Source organism: Dermacentor variabilis, chromosome 8 (assembly GCF_050947875.1).
Source record: "Dermacentor variabilis isolate Ectoservices chromosome 8, ASM5094787v1, whole genome shotgun sequence".
Classification (NCBI taxonomy): Eukaryota; Metazoa; Arthropoda; class Arachnida; order Ixodida; family Ixodidae; genus Dermacentor; species Dermacentor variabilis.
Genome location: NC_134575.1, coordinates 82,027,143 through 82,043,453, shown reverse-complemented (window position 1 = coordinate 82,043,453; position 16,311 = coordinate 82,027,143). Strand labels below are relative to the sequence as shown.

The 16,311-nt window shown below is 45.6% G+C and overlaps 1 protein-coding gene and 1 long non-coding RNA gene across 4 annotated transcripts in view; one reads left to right on the top strand and one right to left on the bottom strand.

Moving 5' to 3' along the window:
* Positions 1-16,311, bottom strand: part of LOC142590377 (uncharacterized) — an 87,874-nt gene that overhangs the window by 51,698 nt on the left and 19,865 nt on the right. The window lies entirely within an intron of this gene.
* The window catches only part of LOC142590374 (uncharacterized), a 170,640-nt gene continuing 156,235 nt past the window's right edge, over positions 1,907-16,311 (top strand). For 2 of the 3 annotated variants that reach the window (XM_075702454.1, XM_075702455.1), the window contains exons 1-2: positions 1,907-1,931; positions 7,906-8,046. The gene's annotated coding sequence lies outside the window, so the exon portion shown is untranslated. The remainder of the gene's footprint in view (positions 1,932-7,905; positions 8,047-16,311) is intronic. The other variant, XM_075702456.1, reaches the window with a different exon arrangement.

Sequence of the window (16,311 nt, the reverse complement as noted above, 5' to 3'; positions counted from 1 at the left end):
AATGACATTGCTTATTTATGGCATTCGTGCAGTCCGTTGGAAGAGATAGAGCCAATGACCACCATATGGTGAGCGCGTGTTAGCGCGTCGCGAAACGCATGCTAATCGGCATATACTTTAAGCCAAGCAGCCATGAGGTATTCTAAATAGTCTACCTTGCGGCCACTCCCAGCTTGTTAGCTATACGATAATTTCAACTTCATATAAAATTATATTTAGAGGGGTGCTCATTGACGTTTTCACAAACCACTGGCTCCGCCGGAAAAGCAACTGAACGAAACTGAGATACTTGAACTTTCGAAGCAACGCCACAATTATGCGCGCACAGACGCCCTCTTGCTACATCATCATAATCATCATACCATTTAGGCCCACTGCCAGGAGAAGGGCCTCTCCCTGTCATCTCCAATTACCCCTGTCATGCGCCAACCGATTCCAACTTGCGCCTGCAAATTTCCTAATATCGTCACCTCGCCTGGTCTCCTGCGATCGTCGACTGCGCTTCCCTTCTTTTGGCACTCATTCTGTAACTCTATTGTTCCCCCGATTATGCATCCTACGCATAACATGGCCTGTCCGCCTTTCTTTTTTTCCCTCCTAATGTCAATTGGAATATCGGTTATGCCCATTTGGTCTGTGATCTACACTGCTCTTTCCCTGTCTGTTAACGTTAGAACTAATATTTTTCGCTCCAGCGCTCTTGGCGCGCTCGTCTTAACTGGTTATCCAACTTCTTTGTCAACCTCCTGGTTTCTGCCTGACATGTTAGCACCAGTAGGATACAGTAATTGTACACTTTTCTTTTCAAGGACAGTGATAAGGTCCCAGTTAGTATTTAGTAATAACTGCCGTATGCACTTGAACCCATTTAAATTTTTCGCTAAATTTTCTCATCGCGATGAAGGTCGCCTGTAAGTATTTGACCTAGTAAACGTGCTCCTTTACGGACTCAAGATGCCAATTGGCGATCCTGAACGGAAGTTGTTACTTTGTCAGGGTTTCTTTGTCTCCTTCATATTAATCTTTAACACCACTCTTGCACTCCGTCTGCGGCGGTCCTCAATTAGTATACGTCATGAGGGAGGTAGCGGCCGAATACTGCACAAGGGAACCGAATTCCTGTTCTGGTGATGAGGTGTCTAAGTTGAAGCTTAGGGGCCTTCCTAATTTTGTTCCATCTGGACTATTATGGCCCACGTGCTCTCGGCATTTTTCTTCCTTTTTCCCGTGGTTAAGCGCTACCCCAAGCCTGGCAACTTGGTGTTGCATACGATCTATGTATTCTAATCACTTTTAACAAAAGAGGAAGGCGAGTTATGACAGCTAAAGGTTCCGGGCTTAGCTAAGGTGTACGTCAGGATATCTTGCCCCTTATGAACTTTACTATAAATATGGCCTCCACAACTTCTTATCAAATAGTTGCGTCCGTTCGTGAAGCTAAAAGGTGCAGTTAGATACATACCTAATTTTATTTTACCAAACTTCTCGCCACATTTTGTCATGAGCATTTCAAGATGTCTTTTTGCTGACAGTTTTTAGCGAGTCATTTATCAACATTGTATGCCACAATATATTATTCACCATAAAAGATGAGCGAACAGTATAAATTTCGAAGCACGTCATTTACATGACAGGTATTGTCTTCAATATGTCCTATTAAAAGTGCACCTTTGTGGGTGTAATTGCAGTTACAATCCTAGTAAAAATGCCTAGCGTCATATTTTTTAGTGAGAGTGACTGAGCGGATTCTCCTTGTTATTTTTTTATTGCTATAGCTGACTCTCATTCATATCAAAGTCAACAATCAATTATGACGGCGGGCAAAATGTCAACTTGATATTTTATTGTACTGACTCTAAACGTATATAAGCTGCTTAGCCGCTATCATTAGGAATCTTTGTGAACTGTTCTGGCGGTCAACATCGGCAAGGGTGAGTTTATGCTGGCTTGTATTCTCTAGTATTGACATGCGCGTGCTCTTAGGGAAGTGAAAACAAAGAAAAGCTGCCAATGGGAACCAAATTTTCCTACGGCTTTGTCTTCCGTACCTCATTGTTAACGAAATATTTTAGGCAAGAGTACAATTGAAGTTCCATTCGTGCTAACTGCTCGAAGTATCGGAATTTCTCAGATATCATGTCTTGATTAGGCTGCATAGCATGTTTACTAATATCCTTAAGGTCCTCAAGGTTTTACAATTTCGCTATTTAGCATCCATTATGATGTATTCTGTTGATTTTGAAATTGCTTTATCGGTTGCGAGACATAAAATGCTATAAATAAGTAGCTACAATGCCTTCCTACTTGGGTGCTACGCTACGACAATATAGGACAGCAATAGTTCCACTCGTCTTCTGCAAAAGGAATTTAGAAAATATGGAGAAATAGCCGCTGTCTCTTTTGTGAGAATACCTTTCTTTTAAAACAGAATCTAACTAGGTCCATGCCGTTTCTGTAGTTAAAACAACGTATCCAGTACAATATAATGTGGAGAAAGATTTTTCGCGATTATTACGCTAGTGATCTTAATTATACACAATACATTCCTAATTGCTTGCATTGGGGCCCATGTGTTAGTTGGGAAACTGAAGCCGAGGGGAACTGAAGCGGTGTCTCCGTAGCAGAAATCTGAACACTGGCACCACTTTCAACACAAGTTCCTTCACAATTTAGCAAAAAGAAAATATCTCGTCATACATGTTAATGTTGCATCTAACTGTTAGAGGCATGTGCACTTTTCGGAAAGTGTTTACGTATTGGTGTAGTAAAAAAGTTGAAATTATCCCTGTATCCTATTGCCTAGTTCGAGCAAGCAATGGTAAAATATACTGGCGGCTATAGTTTGGCATTTCATTTGCATTCCAGATATTCCTGTTCATAGTGCTGGCATATATATATATATATATATATATATATATATACGTATGTATTGCCGAAGACAAACAGATATTACAGGGTGTCCCGCGTAACTTCAGCCAAGAATTCAAATCACAAAAGCGTGTCGCAAGCGAATTGAACCGAACTCATACTAGCACTAGCCTATAGTTACTCAGCCAATGTTTGTTTTCCCATAACTCACAAATTATTCGTGCTTAATTACCCAACTTTTGAATTATTGGCTGATCACTCCTAGTGTGATAGGCAGATTTGCAGAGCACCTTCAGAAACCATCGATCGAGTTGTTTCCTTCACGATACGTCTAACGTAGATCGTTTCTCCTCGTTGCAAAGAAACCCCGCGAAATATGAAAAAAAGCCACGTGACGGAGGGTTTCCGCAATGGTATTGTGCTGCACTCAAGTGTGCGTTCGGTGAACAAGGTCGGCTGCATCGTGACTGGCGCCGAGGAAGCGACAGGGCGTTCTTTATCTCATCGGCAGTGCTCGGCTAGCAGCATACATTTACGCCGTCTTCCGACGGTAGCCGACACCCCCCCGCCAGCCATGTTAAACACAATTTCTCAACTCGCCCTAGTCCAATAATTCAGTGCTGCCCTCTCGAAGTGGTGCCCTGTCGAACGCAAGAATACGCCGAGAGCCCAACACACAGGCTACCTTGAAAGGAGAGAGTTCGTCTAACAGGCGAACTTCTCATGCGCAGCCGGCCTCGCTCGCTTCGGTGCCGTGACTGGCGAATGACGAATGCATCTGGCGTGTCTAGCGTGGCGTTAGCTTGTTGCTGGGTATGGTATGGTATAGTATGATATAGTAAAACTTTATTCTGGTCATTCTCAACGCGCGTCAGCACGTCGCGGCGGGTCGCGGACTGAATGTACCCCATATAGGTGTGGTTCAAGATCGGGGCTGCATAGGACCGGCTCCCATTTGGACGACGTGACGCCGTCGCCGATGCGTAATGCGGGCGCCACTAAAGCACGTGTTCCTCGTTAGCTGCGTGTGAGCATAGCTCGCAAATATTGGTCGATTGTATTTCTGGAAAGATTCTGTGTAACAGCGCGGCGTTAGGGTATACCCCGACCTGGAGTAACCTGGGTGTTAAAGCCTGTGTACTGCCTTGTTTCTTATGTGGCGGTGGATATCATCTCCATCCGATGTAAAAAGTCTGATAAGTTTGTTATATGAGAAGGGAGCATCCCGATTGTCCATAACCTAAGCGCCGCGCCGCCCGGCATCTACGCAGACGACGACTACTCGCGCAGCTCTATGGGCCGACTAGTAGAGGTTTGGAGGGGTCCCCTCGATGTACCCTGTGTGTTCGGGGAACCATATAATCGCGTGGGGCTTGATATCCTTTCCCTGCAGAATACTCAGGACCTGCGCCAAAATGGTGCCCTTGGCGATCGCTCGGACAGCCGTCTTCCAATCGCCGTAGATCGTGGTCCATCTGTCGTCCAGCAAGGTCAGGGCTTTCATCACCTACTCCGCCACCCAGACCGACTTCGTTCGAACTGTCGTAGAGTTCGTGATTTTCCCATCGTGATCGATGTCCAACGCTATTAACGCCGTCCCGTCGGGGTACCGGGAAGCATTGATAAAACAGCAATCCCAAGTCCGTTTGTGAGCCTCGATAAGGCGAGCCTTGACCCTATCTCGTCTTCGGCCCACGTTAAGTTTGGGATGAATGCTGCGTGTAATTGGATTGACGACTATGCGTTTCCGCTGTTCCCGAGGGAGATAGCAAAAGCGACACTCGATTTCCACCGGAGGTATCACCAGCTCCCGAAGCATGCTCCTACCTGTTTGGGTGGTGGACAACCTAGCTTACCTGGCCGTTTCCTGCACTTCCGCAATCTCTTCCCTCTTACTGTGCATGCCGAGACGCATCAGTCCCTCTGAGCTGGTGTATATTGGGAGGCCGAGTGCCCTCTTGATAGTCTTCCTGATCAACCTGTTCAGCTTGTCCCTCTCCGACCTTTGCCAGTTCTGCATGGCCACCACGTTAGTAAAATGGCACATCACAAAGGCGTGCACCAGCTTAACGAGATTGTCCTCTCTAAGACCCTGCTGCCAGTTGGCAACTCTCCGTATTTGTGTTATGGCATTATCTGTTTTCTTGGCTAGTTGGAGCCGTTTATTTGTAGAGTGATGTCGACGTCCTCCACCGGCTTCAAACCCTTCGATTTGAGCCCCCTTCCTATGGGTCTGCAAAGGAGAAGTTCTGATTTCCGTGGTGAACACCCTGGACCAATCGGCTTGAGATATTCTTCCGTGATCTTGATGGCTTCCTGCAATGCAACCTCCACCCGTTCATCACTGCCTCCGCTACACCTAATGGGGACATCGCCTGCATATATTGTGCCACTTTTGCTGTCGACTTCGGCGAGTCTCCTTGACAGACCGATCATTGAAAGGTTGGAGATATGACAGACCTATGTGGCGTCCGTGTGCAACCCAGCCTAACCGAGTCCGAAACGAGGTCTCCCACCCTGAGAGTGGCTTCTCTGTCTGCAAAAAACTATCTCGTGTAGTTGTGAAAGTGCTTGCCCAACCCGAGGCTAGAGATTTCGTTAAAAACAATGCTGTGGAGAACGTTATCAAACGCCTTATCCATGTCTATTCCTAGCATGGCTCTCGTGCCCTTAGTTTTACGGTCAATCTCTCGATCTTTGATCAGCTTCATGGCATCATGTGTTGACAGTCCAGGTCGAAAGCCTATCATATTGTGCGGGTAAGTCTCTCGATCTTCCAGGTATTGCGTGACCCTGTTTAAGAGTGCGTGTTCGGCCATCTTGCCAACGCACTAAGTAAGTGAAATCTGCCGGAGGTTGTCGAGACTGAGGGGATTGCCCGCCTTAGTATGAGGATGGTTGGAGCCCTCCTCCTCATCTTCGGTACTCTTCCATCTTTCCACATCTGCTTAATGACGTCCGACAGATACACCACTGACTTGTCGTCCAAGTTCCTCTATGACTTGTTTTTAACTCTATGAGGACCCATGGCCGATCTGCCGTTTTAATCGTGCAGGAACCACCGAATCTCCTCGACACCAAACTGCGCATCCAGCTCCGAATTGTTGCTAGGTGACGCAAAAAAAATAAGTCCCAAAGTATAAGTTCATTTGTGCGCAAAGCTTTTTAGTTTTGGCGGCAAGGAATGAAAAATAAATTCAAACCTTGTCTATCAGTTCATTTCACATTCTATATTTAGCGATGCTCGTCTCAGCTAACGGATGTGGTGAACACTAGGCATGAAGTGTTTTCGGGTGCCAGTTTTCTCCGAGTGTGCCCTCATGTTGAATTCTTTTCTCTATGACGGAACCTTGAAACTTAGAAATCTAATGTTTTCGCCTAAGAATCGCAAAGCATTTTTTCGCTACCTGAAGAAAGTACAATAAATAACTACACATCGCTATGCTGAGGGGCAACCGGGCCCGGTCACTAGGACATGTAGCACCGGTCTTGTGGACAACCGCCTCCTCTATATTGTGAGGAGAGAACGCAAGAACGCGCACAGAAGGACGAAATGTTCATTTTCTTATTCTTATTCTTTGTTTGTGCTGTTTGCTCACATTGTGAAATCAAGCTAACTAGTCACACTCTCATTCATGACTTCTTCGCTATGTTATTCATCACATCATGATAACCGCTTTCTTATAAAGACGGGAAGAGAAGGTAGCGTACTCCTTGCCTGCCTACAGGATACACAATTAAAGCAATTGACATGCCAACTCCAAGCGGCTAATCTCTCGCAGATTTCCGCATGCGATCAACGCTCGCAAACTTGGAACCTTGTAATGCACATCAGCCTCTGTTGGGTTTTGATGGTTCTTCGCAGAAATGAAGCAATCAACAATGCTTGCTTTGTTGCGTACTCAAAATTGGTTGGGAACGTTCATGCGTGTGACCTTTTCTGACTTCGCCCCTTTCTTTCTATGGGGTCCTCTCTTGCAATCCTAAAACCTAAAGGGTGAGAAGGTGTGGCAAAAACAATCATTCTTCACAATATCTATATCCTGACCTCTCCTGTAGGCGACACTTCGCCATTACTTGTTATCAATTCATTTTCCAGGTATACATCGTACGCCTCGCCTCTAACAGCTAGCCCTCATCTTTTCATATGGTCACGCAGAAAAACCGGTAGGGCGATTGTCGAGATCAGCGTTAAGACGGTCTACAAGCAATATCATTTTGTTCTTATCCATGCCTCATCACCTAGTTTATATTAGTGGGCGTTTTGTTGAAAATGAACCTTGTGAAAGCATCCATCACATTCCCGTACCGCAAGTTGACGTTCTCTAGACGGGCATTACTAAACGAGTCAGCCTCCTCCAGTAAAGCCTCCATCATGGCTGTCAGGGACGTGAAAGCGGTGTGGTGCGGCTGCTGCTGTTGATGACGGTAATTCATTGCCGTCTGCTTTGAAACAGGGTGGTGACAAATAGTTGCCTAGCCTACTTATCTCAATCAGGGGCACTATAAAGTAAAGCTATTTCAAACTTTTCTATTCGGATTCTGCAGTTAGCACTCCACGATTGGCAAAAAAAAGATTAGAGCCACCACACACTGCGCCTGTCTATTACGTAGCATCGCGAAAACCGCAGAAATGCACCGTCAAATATTGCATGTGTTCACATATTACGCATGATTAGACCGAAAGAAAGAAAAATAATAATTTCTCACTAGAGGCCTTCATAGCCACTAGCGAAGAAGGCGTCGTTTGAGGAAGTGCTAGTGGTCAAACTTTTTTCGGGCTGCGCCCAATGTGCCTGTCTGTAACACGAGGTCACAATACCGCGAAAGCTCACCGTGTCAAATTGACGTGTATGCGTTATAGACAGATTAATAAGCCAAACAAAGCTGAAAATTTTTTTTGAATACCCGGAGACTGCCCCGTTTCGAAAGGAATAGAAAATATCTGCCTGCCGATCAGATCACTGTGCAACTGGATATTTCAGCTGCCGGGTAACGTGGATTTATTTGGGAAGAATAAATGGTTTTTCTTTGCAGTATAACGTTATGGAGACCTTTCCCTACGCATGCGACATTGCTCTGCCAACTCTACTTTGCTGAGGATTCATTTTAGACGGATTTTCCACCTTAGGCCGCACTCCGCCGCGACATTCTACCAGCCACTGAAAGTTAAATAAGGTAAGCGGACTAATCACAGGCAACGGCATCACCCTCCTAATCCGGTTGTTTACTTGCACTGTGCTGGCTCGGCCCCACCGAAACGCTTTCCACTTGAGGGTGCCCCGCTTCTCTTCTCAGCCAGTTGCACAACAAAACCTGCTAAATGTAGGCAATGCTATTCGTTTTGAAAGCGAAAACAAGGGACCTTCTATAAACGTGGTGCGCTTATGATTGGGCCTCTCAAACAAGTCTGCGGGCTACTGCCTGGTTCTTACGACGGTGATTACATAAATGTTACGTTACGAGATGGGAATAAGAACGATTGTAATAGTTTTATGTTATAGGCCCTAGGTATGCTGCACATGGTTTTCATTCCATCATTTTAGCGCTTCAAAGACTGTTGGTGCCCCTTTATGGATGAGGATGGAACAATTTAAAGGGGATTTATTAGCGGGCAGGAGCTCACCACTTGCAGTCCAATGCAATTCCTTTGCGTGGCTCCTCCTTTTTGATGGTTCTGCCCGATGACAGGAGAAGCCACAACGGTTCCAAGCTGTTTATCGAAGCGCAACTTGGGCACGAAAATACACCCTATATTGACACACATTTAGGCTGCATGACCACCAGTATGCACCCTGAGATCTATCTGCTTGGTTGTCGAGAGCTCCGGTATAAAAAGAAGAGGTCGTGTCGCGAAATCGTTCTGCGTTTTTATGAAGATCATAAACGTAACTTCGAGCTGGCAACTTTCGTCTGCCAAATTCTTTGTTGGCTTTGGCAGCTTTAGTGTGATTTAAGCGTTTAGAAGAAAATTTTGCGTAAGCACGCAAAAGTGCCGGGACTACACAGAATTCCGCAAATTCATGGTGTTGTTGTGAGTTAGCCACCATCGCAGCTGGTAGAGAGGCTGAAATAATCTGACGTCAGAAGCGTCCATGAAATAGCCCTTTTGTCCACATCAATTTCAGCCTGCATGATGTTTTGCTGAATCGCCATTGCAGAGATTTGGCATCAAAATTTGTGCTGCCATTGGCCGCGTAGTGTATGGCGATGAAGGGCCACAAGCACTGGCCGCCTACGGTTGCGTGCATCACCACTTTTTCGCCGATGTGTAGAGCAACAAAATTTGTTCGATCCTGAATCGACCTCACAGCGTCTGCATCGCTGTCGCATGGCGTCGGAATTTCTCTTTTAAGGCTTAATTTCTTTAAAAAAACGTTATAGAGTTGCCATTGTTCAAATCGTAAAAGCTTTCCCAGTTTTGGCTTGTCATTTGTGTTGTAACCAAAAATAATGCTTTTCCTGTTCATTAGACAATTTTTTATTATAATTGTGAAAGAGATGTATGCAAGGTGGAGCCTTCAAACTTCCTCTGGAATCGATGCCTGATGCGCCTAAGCAGCGAAGTGAATTAGAGATCACTATGGTGGCGCTTGCTTTATAGAAACAGTCGCCTGCGGTTTCAGCTTATCACCATCGAAATTATTTGGATATTTTTGTAACACTTTATTAATACACTACTGCTTGCATACAATGGAGTGATGTTTCTTTTGAGAGCTCTTTGAGTTTATTTGAGAGACAGTGAAGCCGAGCAAAGCTTGCAGTGGGGCTACCGGGCTATACTGTGTTGCTTGCATGGATCTTGCAGCTAGCCATAGGGTGTACGTTACGATTTTTAGCAGAAATGTAGGCTACAAATGAGCCACTTCTACAACCACGTGTTATGCTACCTCAAGGAGTGCTATGGCGGCATTTACTGTGTGTCTCAGCTAACGTTTCCCAAGCTATTTAGCGAAACAGATAAAGACACTATACGACAACCTTGCTAGTTTTATCGCAAGGATGATTTTTGTCTTGAAAATCGAATCAGATTTTTTGTACTTTCCACAAGCTTACTTATTGGATAAAAATTCCTTGCGCGGACAACGTTTAAGTGTACCTCAGCATAATCAGAGAACTGTTCTGGCTGGTATTCTATACCCCTCTTTCACTTTTATTTTCTTGATATTCGGCCTGTAGGTTTCATGATTCGCTAGAAACTCCTCCTTGCGTTGAAAACACGGTAGCTTTGCGCCGCGGCCGCTTGAGGCGCTAATTGCTAGTTCATAAGTCAAAATCGCAGTGTGCGCGGAACCAGAGAAAGAGGTGAAGAATGTACGTAGAGGACGAAAAAGCTGGCAACAAAGTACAGGGTAATTGAAAGTGTAAATATACAACGAGGAGTCATCAACAAGAAAATGAGAAAAACTAAGACAGGCAGTGTACCAAAGGGATTGCAAGAATAGGAAGAAAGAATTAGAAGGGAGAATGATTACGGCGACACCCATGGCAGTGCGTTGCTATTTAATAACCGAGCAAGTTGCCTGCGGTCACAAAGATACTGGAGCAGATATACGCAAAAACATAATCCATGTGTCTGGGGTAGAAAATTCAAGAAAGGGACATGCGAATGTATTCACCAATTGATACTCCTTGGTGACACCATACCGAAGTGCTTAAATTTAAAGTGCATGGAGGCATCAGCCGGTCCCAAATCATGATAAACAAGATGTGTTTAGAGTACTGGTGGCAAAAAGGCAGTGAAGAAATTCATACGACCGGATAGGTTGTAGGCATGAAGGCAGCGATACGAGGTAGCAAAGTTTTGAAGATGGGAGGGCAGTTTGAGGAGATGTGCCGAGAAATGGTAGAATGAAAAGCGTTTATAGCATAGTTGACTAATTCATGCCGGCTATGTGTCTATTTTCATTACGCTATTTCAAATTAGATGTCAATAAATCATCATCATCGTCTAGAAAAGCTGCTCATGAAACATACATAGGATAGATAACTATCAAGTCAAAACAAATTAAGCGCGAGAGAGGATCCTGGTTCCGGCATGACGTGTTTCGCAGTTGTGGCAAGCGCCGGTGCGCCACGCGTTTCATATGTAACCTCCGGCTTCGCGGCTACTGCGCTAAATGGCCGACTGATATTAGGGAAGGGTATATTAGGGACTGGTATTAGGGAAGCGCGAACGAGGAGTCCAGCTACACAAAACCTATTTTCCTTTTGAAGCTTTGGCTGATTGCCCAAGATAGATTCGGAAGATAAAGTATGTGTTTGTGGCAGCAAAAATTACGAGACAATTCAGCATATCATAATGGGATGCAAATGTACTTAACCAGTGAGACCCGTAGACAACCTACACCTTGCAGAAGTGTTTTGATTGAAAGTGAATGGAAGGCCGGAACCGCTCCGCATTTTAGATAAGCAAAATTCGTAAAGAATATTCGTTAGAAAAGAAAAGCAGGAAAAACATTGACTGGACCACAATCCGTTACAGGCATAAGTAGCGGCAGACACTAGATGTAGACATTTTAGGAAAGAGAATGCTGATTAAAAAGATGGGTACAAAATCAACGAATAAAAGAAAATGTATAGCATACCTGATTAACTGAAGCAGGCTATGAGGCTATCTTTCATTACCCGCTTTCTAAAGGAAGGCCAATAAATCTTGATTGTTGCCTAGAAAACTGTATAAGAAACCTACAAAGCTTACACTACGATGGAGTCACTACGCAGCGGCGCCTGCCCACGAAATCCGTGAAAGAAAAGAGAAAACCAACAAAATCCGTCTCCTGAGGATTGTTAAATTTAGTACGATTAGCAGTGAACAACTGTGGCGACACACTATGTTGCCATCACCGAAGCGCGTCAATTATGTGGCGCATGGAGCAGGCAAACTCCTCTCCTCCTTCCCTCAAGACCCGCAGTGCCATCTAGGGGTGCCGCGGCGAAGTCTGCGCATTTCTTTTCGTAGGTTCTGATATTTCGCCGGTGGCGCACCAGTGTATAAGAACCATGCACTGCTGCTGCGCTCCTCTCTTGCCCTTCCTTCTGGACAAGATTTGCCACCTATCCGTACCCCCGCAACGCCCACGTGTGGCTTCGAAGATGCGCTGCGTGTCGATGTGCACGATGCGCAAAACCTGAGGATTGCTCCCTTAATTCCATCGCTACTCATGGGGATTCATAGTGTAGTGCCCTGAAGCATCGAGCTGCATTTATTGGAAAATCCGTGTAACAGTGTTCGACTCCGCTCAGCCCTGGGGAAGCTATAAATAACATTTATTTGACATTGGTATTTCTTGCCAACTTGAGTCCCGTTGAGCCTCTCTACCTAGCCTTTTATGTCAATTTAGTAATCAATGTTTTCTACTAGCTTCAGCGATTAGGTATGTGCTAATATTTAGGATGTGATGGAAGTTACATTATCATTTTTATTTGTGCTATGAAACCCTCGCCATGCCGTTGTCGTCTTGCTATATTTAGTTACCGCAATCCCATCGTCATCTCACTGTCGCCACATGCCGCTGTTGTCACACTTCTGTTATGCCATTGTCATCGTACAGCACGTCTGTAGTGCGGCAAGGACGATGACAGGAGAATATATCGGCATATAAAGGTCCACAGTTACGAAGCGACTAGCCTGCAGTAGAAAATTACCGTCCTTGTTATATATGCACATCGCTTCCTGTTCTCCTGCCATCTATGCAAAGTCTTTCAAATTAGCCGATAGCTCGGGCCACCTGTGTAATGCTTCTTGAACGTGTACACCCTGAATAAACAAACAACTCTACTTCTGCTCTCAACTCCGCTTGTCCTTTGTCGGACTTGATCCAATAGCAATAAAACATAATTATAACATGGTGTCAGAGTAATCGGAACCATCCCACAACTATGGTCAACGCATTCCTGCACCCACCTGCACACTTCGAGCAAGGCGGCAATCCGCATCAAGCCTGGGATGAATGGAAAGAAGCGTATACCTGCCACGAAGAAGCCTAAGCTTATGCCACAAGACCCGCTGCCAAACGAAAGGCCTTACTCGGCCATTTACACAGGGCCCGCGGCAGCCGCGTCGCCAAGACATTTCACATTCCACCTCCATGATGGACGGCATGCAGCCGACTGATCAAGCTACCTACCTTCTAGAACAGTTCGACGCCGTTCGCTAGCCATATAAAAACGTAATATAGGCGTCATCTGGCTTCAATATAATAAAGGAAAAAAAAGAACACACGTTCGACGAGTTTGTAACAGGCCTTCGGAGGCAAGAAGAATGCAACAATGAGGCGAAAAAAGACAGACTCATTGGCGGCCACCTAATTGCAGGGATAAGGCACGCAGTACCGCATGGATGCTGTTTCCACGAATCGGACTTCATGATCGACAGAATAATAACCATGTGAGAGGCAGCGGAAATTTAGAAAAAGTACGTCAAACCGCTTGAAGAGACGAAGCTTGAAGTGGAAGCCATAGGAAAGCAGAAAGAGCTGAAATAAAACTCGTAGTAGGCAGGAAGTTCTAGGAACCAGAAACTGAAACCGCAGGTGAAACCACAAGAATTGTTCCTGCTGTGGAACAATGCAAATACCGCGCGAATGCCAAGCATATGGCTGCAACTGTTAAAAGCATGAGAACTTCGAGCATATATCCAGCATGGATAGGCAAGGGCAACCAGACAGCATCACCTCCCGCCAGCGCATAGGTCTCCTCGACGATCCACAGCAGCAGGATCACCGATTTTTTCTCCGATTGTCTAAAGCGCTACAAACTAAACTCTGACTGGTTGGAAACAATCAACGTAAATGGGACGAACGTCTGACAAGCTAGACAACGGCTCAGACGTAAATCTAATTTCTAAGGATCAACTCGGCACATGGCCATCGGAACATGAATCCAAGCTAAGTACGACACGACTCACTTCCCATCGACACTGATTGCCAATTGCGCTGATTAACTAAAGAAAACGAGTGCACACTAAAATTTCTTTTCGTTATCCAACCGCTGAAAGCAAGTTTGTGCGCACATGGATGCAATGTATTTAATCTCATCACGAGAACACAGCCGCTTCGAATAACGTAGCTGCGTTCAAAGCAACGGAAGTGCTTCAAACCTGCACGACGACCTTCCTGGTGTAGTTGAAAGCATCGGAAAACTGTCTGAAGTGTATTCCATACAGCTAAACGAAGTAACAACCACGGCGTTCTCTGCACGCCGGGCGCCTGGTGGATTAGAGCACAAAGTCAAGGCAGAACTCCAACGAATGCAACAGATTGGAATTATCGTGGGTGTCACGGAGCCTTTCGACTGCGTTAATCCGATTGTCATGATGAACAAAAATGGTAGTGGCGTTCGACTATGCTGGAACTTGAATAACGCTATATAAATAGAGAGAAAAATAAGGGGCAAGTAGCGAAAGGGCTCTTCGAAACCCTGGTGGCACAAACATTTTCTGTGTTCTCGACGCGAAAAGTGCATTTTACTAGCTAGTCCTGGGTGAAGCAGGTTCGCGCTTGGGCACGTTCACGGCGCCTAGGGGAGTATTTCAATGTTTTCCTGTTTTATTTGGCCTCGGAACAGCTTCTGGGCTCTTCTAAAAAGCCATTGAGAATGTCTTCGAACGCCAAGTCGCCGTCTAGGCCTTTTTCGACGACGTTATAGTGGCGTCACGAAACATTCAAGACCACGCAGCGGACTTCGGAAATGTGTTCACACTAGCACGTGTTGACAACCTTAAGTTAAGCAAAAGTAAACTCCCGCTAAATTTAACGATAGCCACGTATCTGGGTCATCAACTCACAGCTGAAGTGATTGCTGCAGGCCCAGGAAAAGCAAAGACCACTGAAACCACAACACTTCCATCGAGGGGGAATTGTCAGTGAGGAATCAGCCTCCAAACAGCCACTTGAATGAAGACGACGGCCGCAGAGGAAGGCAAAGACCTCACAGTGGTGCTGCTTAACCATCCATCAACGTCATTTGTAGGAGAACCATGTCCATCTGAGCTCATAACAGTAACGAAGCTGCGTACTTTCCTACCTGCCGTGTCAAGCGCTCAGAAAAGGAGCATCCCAACTTCACCCCGCCATGTGGTACTCCAGCAATGGCAAAAAGAGCAGCACAGACATGCAGACTACCACACAAGAAATCTACCACCACTAATGCCAGGTTAGCCTGTGTAGCTTCGGCGCAATCAAAACTAAAAAAAGCTATAGAGATACTTAAGTCCACTTACATGCACTGAATGCGAAAGCATTCTGGCTTCCGCGCGGTAGTTTTCTATTTGCCATTTGCTGGAATTTGGCAATGACAATTTTGAAGGAAGGCCGTCCTTGTTTTGCGGGTGGGTAAAGTCGACTTTCGCAGTGTGCCAGCTCGGTTTTGAACGGGGGTAATCGTTCCGAATTTTTGAATTGGGCAAAGCAATTTTTTTTTTTGCGTGGACTATGGCTCCCGTCTGACGCCGTGGCTATTCCCCGCAAGCCGTAGCTCGTAAAGCGTCGGGAGCGTGACGCGTTCACTTGGCCACATAGGTTTAGTCAGTATCGGATGTTTACGCCGGACGCTTGCCCCACTTTCCGCTTCATGGGGCGTATAATGATATCGCATTAAAAAGGCACAGTGCTCAACAGCGGTCTAGACTTTCGTACATACGCTGTAAAGAGAAGACACCGGAGGCTTCTTCAGAAACTGCATCCCCCTACTACCGATAGCTGTAGAGCGGGCTGTCACTGAAGCTTTACCAGAGGACTATGACATAGCTGAGCCAACTATAATCAGCGTTCACCCAAGGGTATCCACCAGTTCTAGCTCAGCAAATTCAACCACCGTCACGTTCACCTCAAGCTAGTCGTTCCGGAAATAATGTCAAGCCTCATGCGCGACACCCCTGCTTGGGAAATGACTTCACGTATTTAGAATAAACGCCACTTACTATTTCCCTAACATGCAATAAATGTAAAATCGGCTTTTATAAACAACACATTTGTTAGCTAGAACGTCGACTCTCAATAACGTGAAGGTCATGTTATTTGTGCCCATTGGTTCGTCTCCCCCTACGTCTCTGCAACGTCCTTCAAATTAGCCGAGAGCTCGTGCCACCTAAGTAACGCTTCGAGAATCTGAACATTCTGAATGAACCCAGTTCTATTTCTGCTATCAACTGGGCTGGTCCTGTGTCCAAGTCGCTCGAGCAGCAACACAACACAGAAGTTGTTACAGTTTCTGCTGATTAGTGCTTTTTGCACTATAGCTGCTGACGCCACCATATTGGTGGAGGTGCTGGAACCTGAACACGATGCTTGGGGCCCATAGACTCAACCTCTTGTCGCTATTCGACTTCACCAATTATTTCGCAACCTGTTACGCCTGCGCCCGAAGTTCACCTCCGGTTCACCAGCATGGAAATTCCTACGTCCACGAATCTCCTATCTTCACAGATGGTGGCCCAGCTTT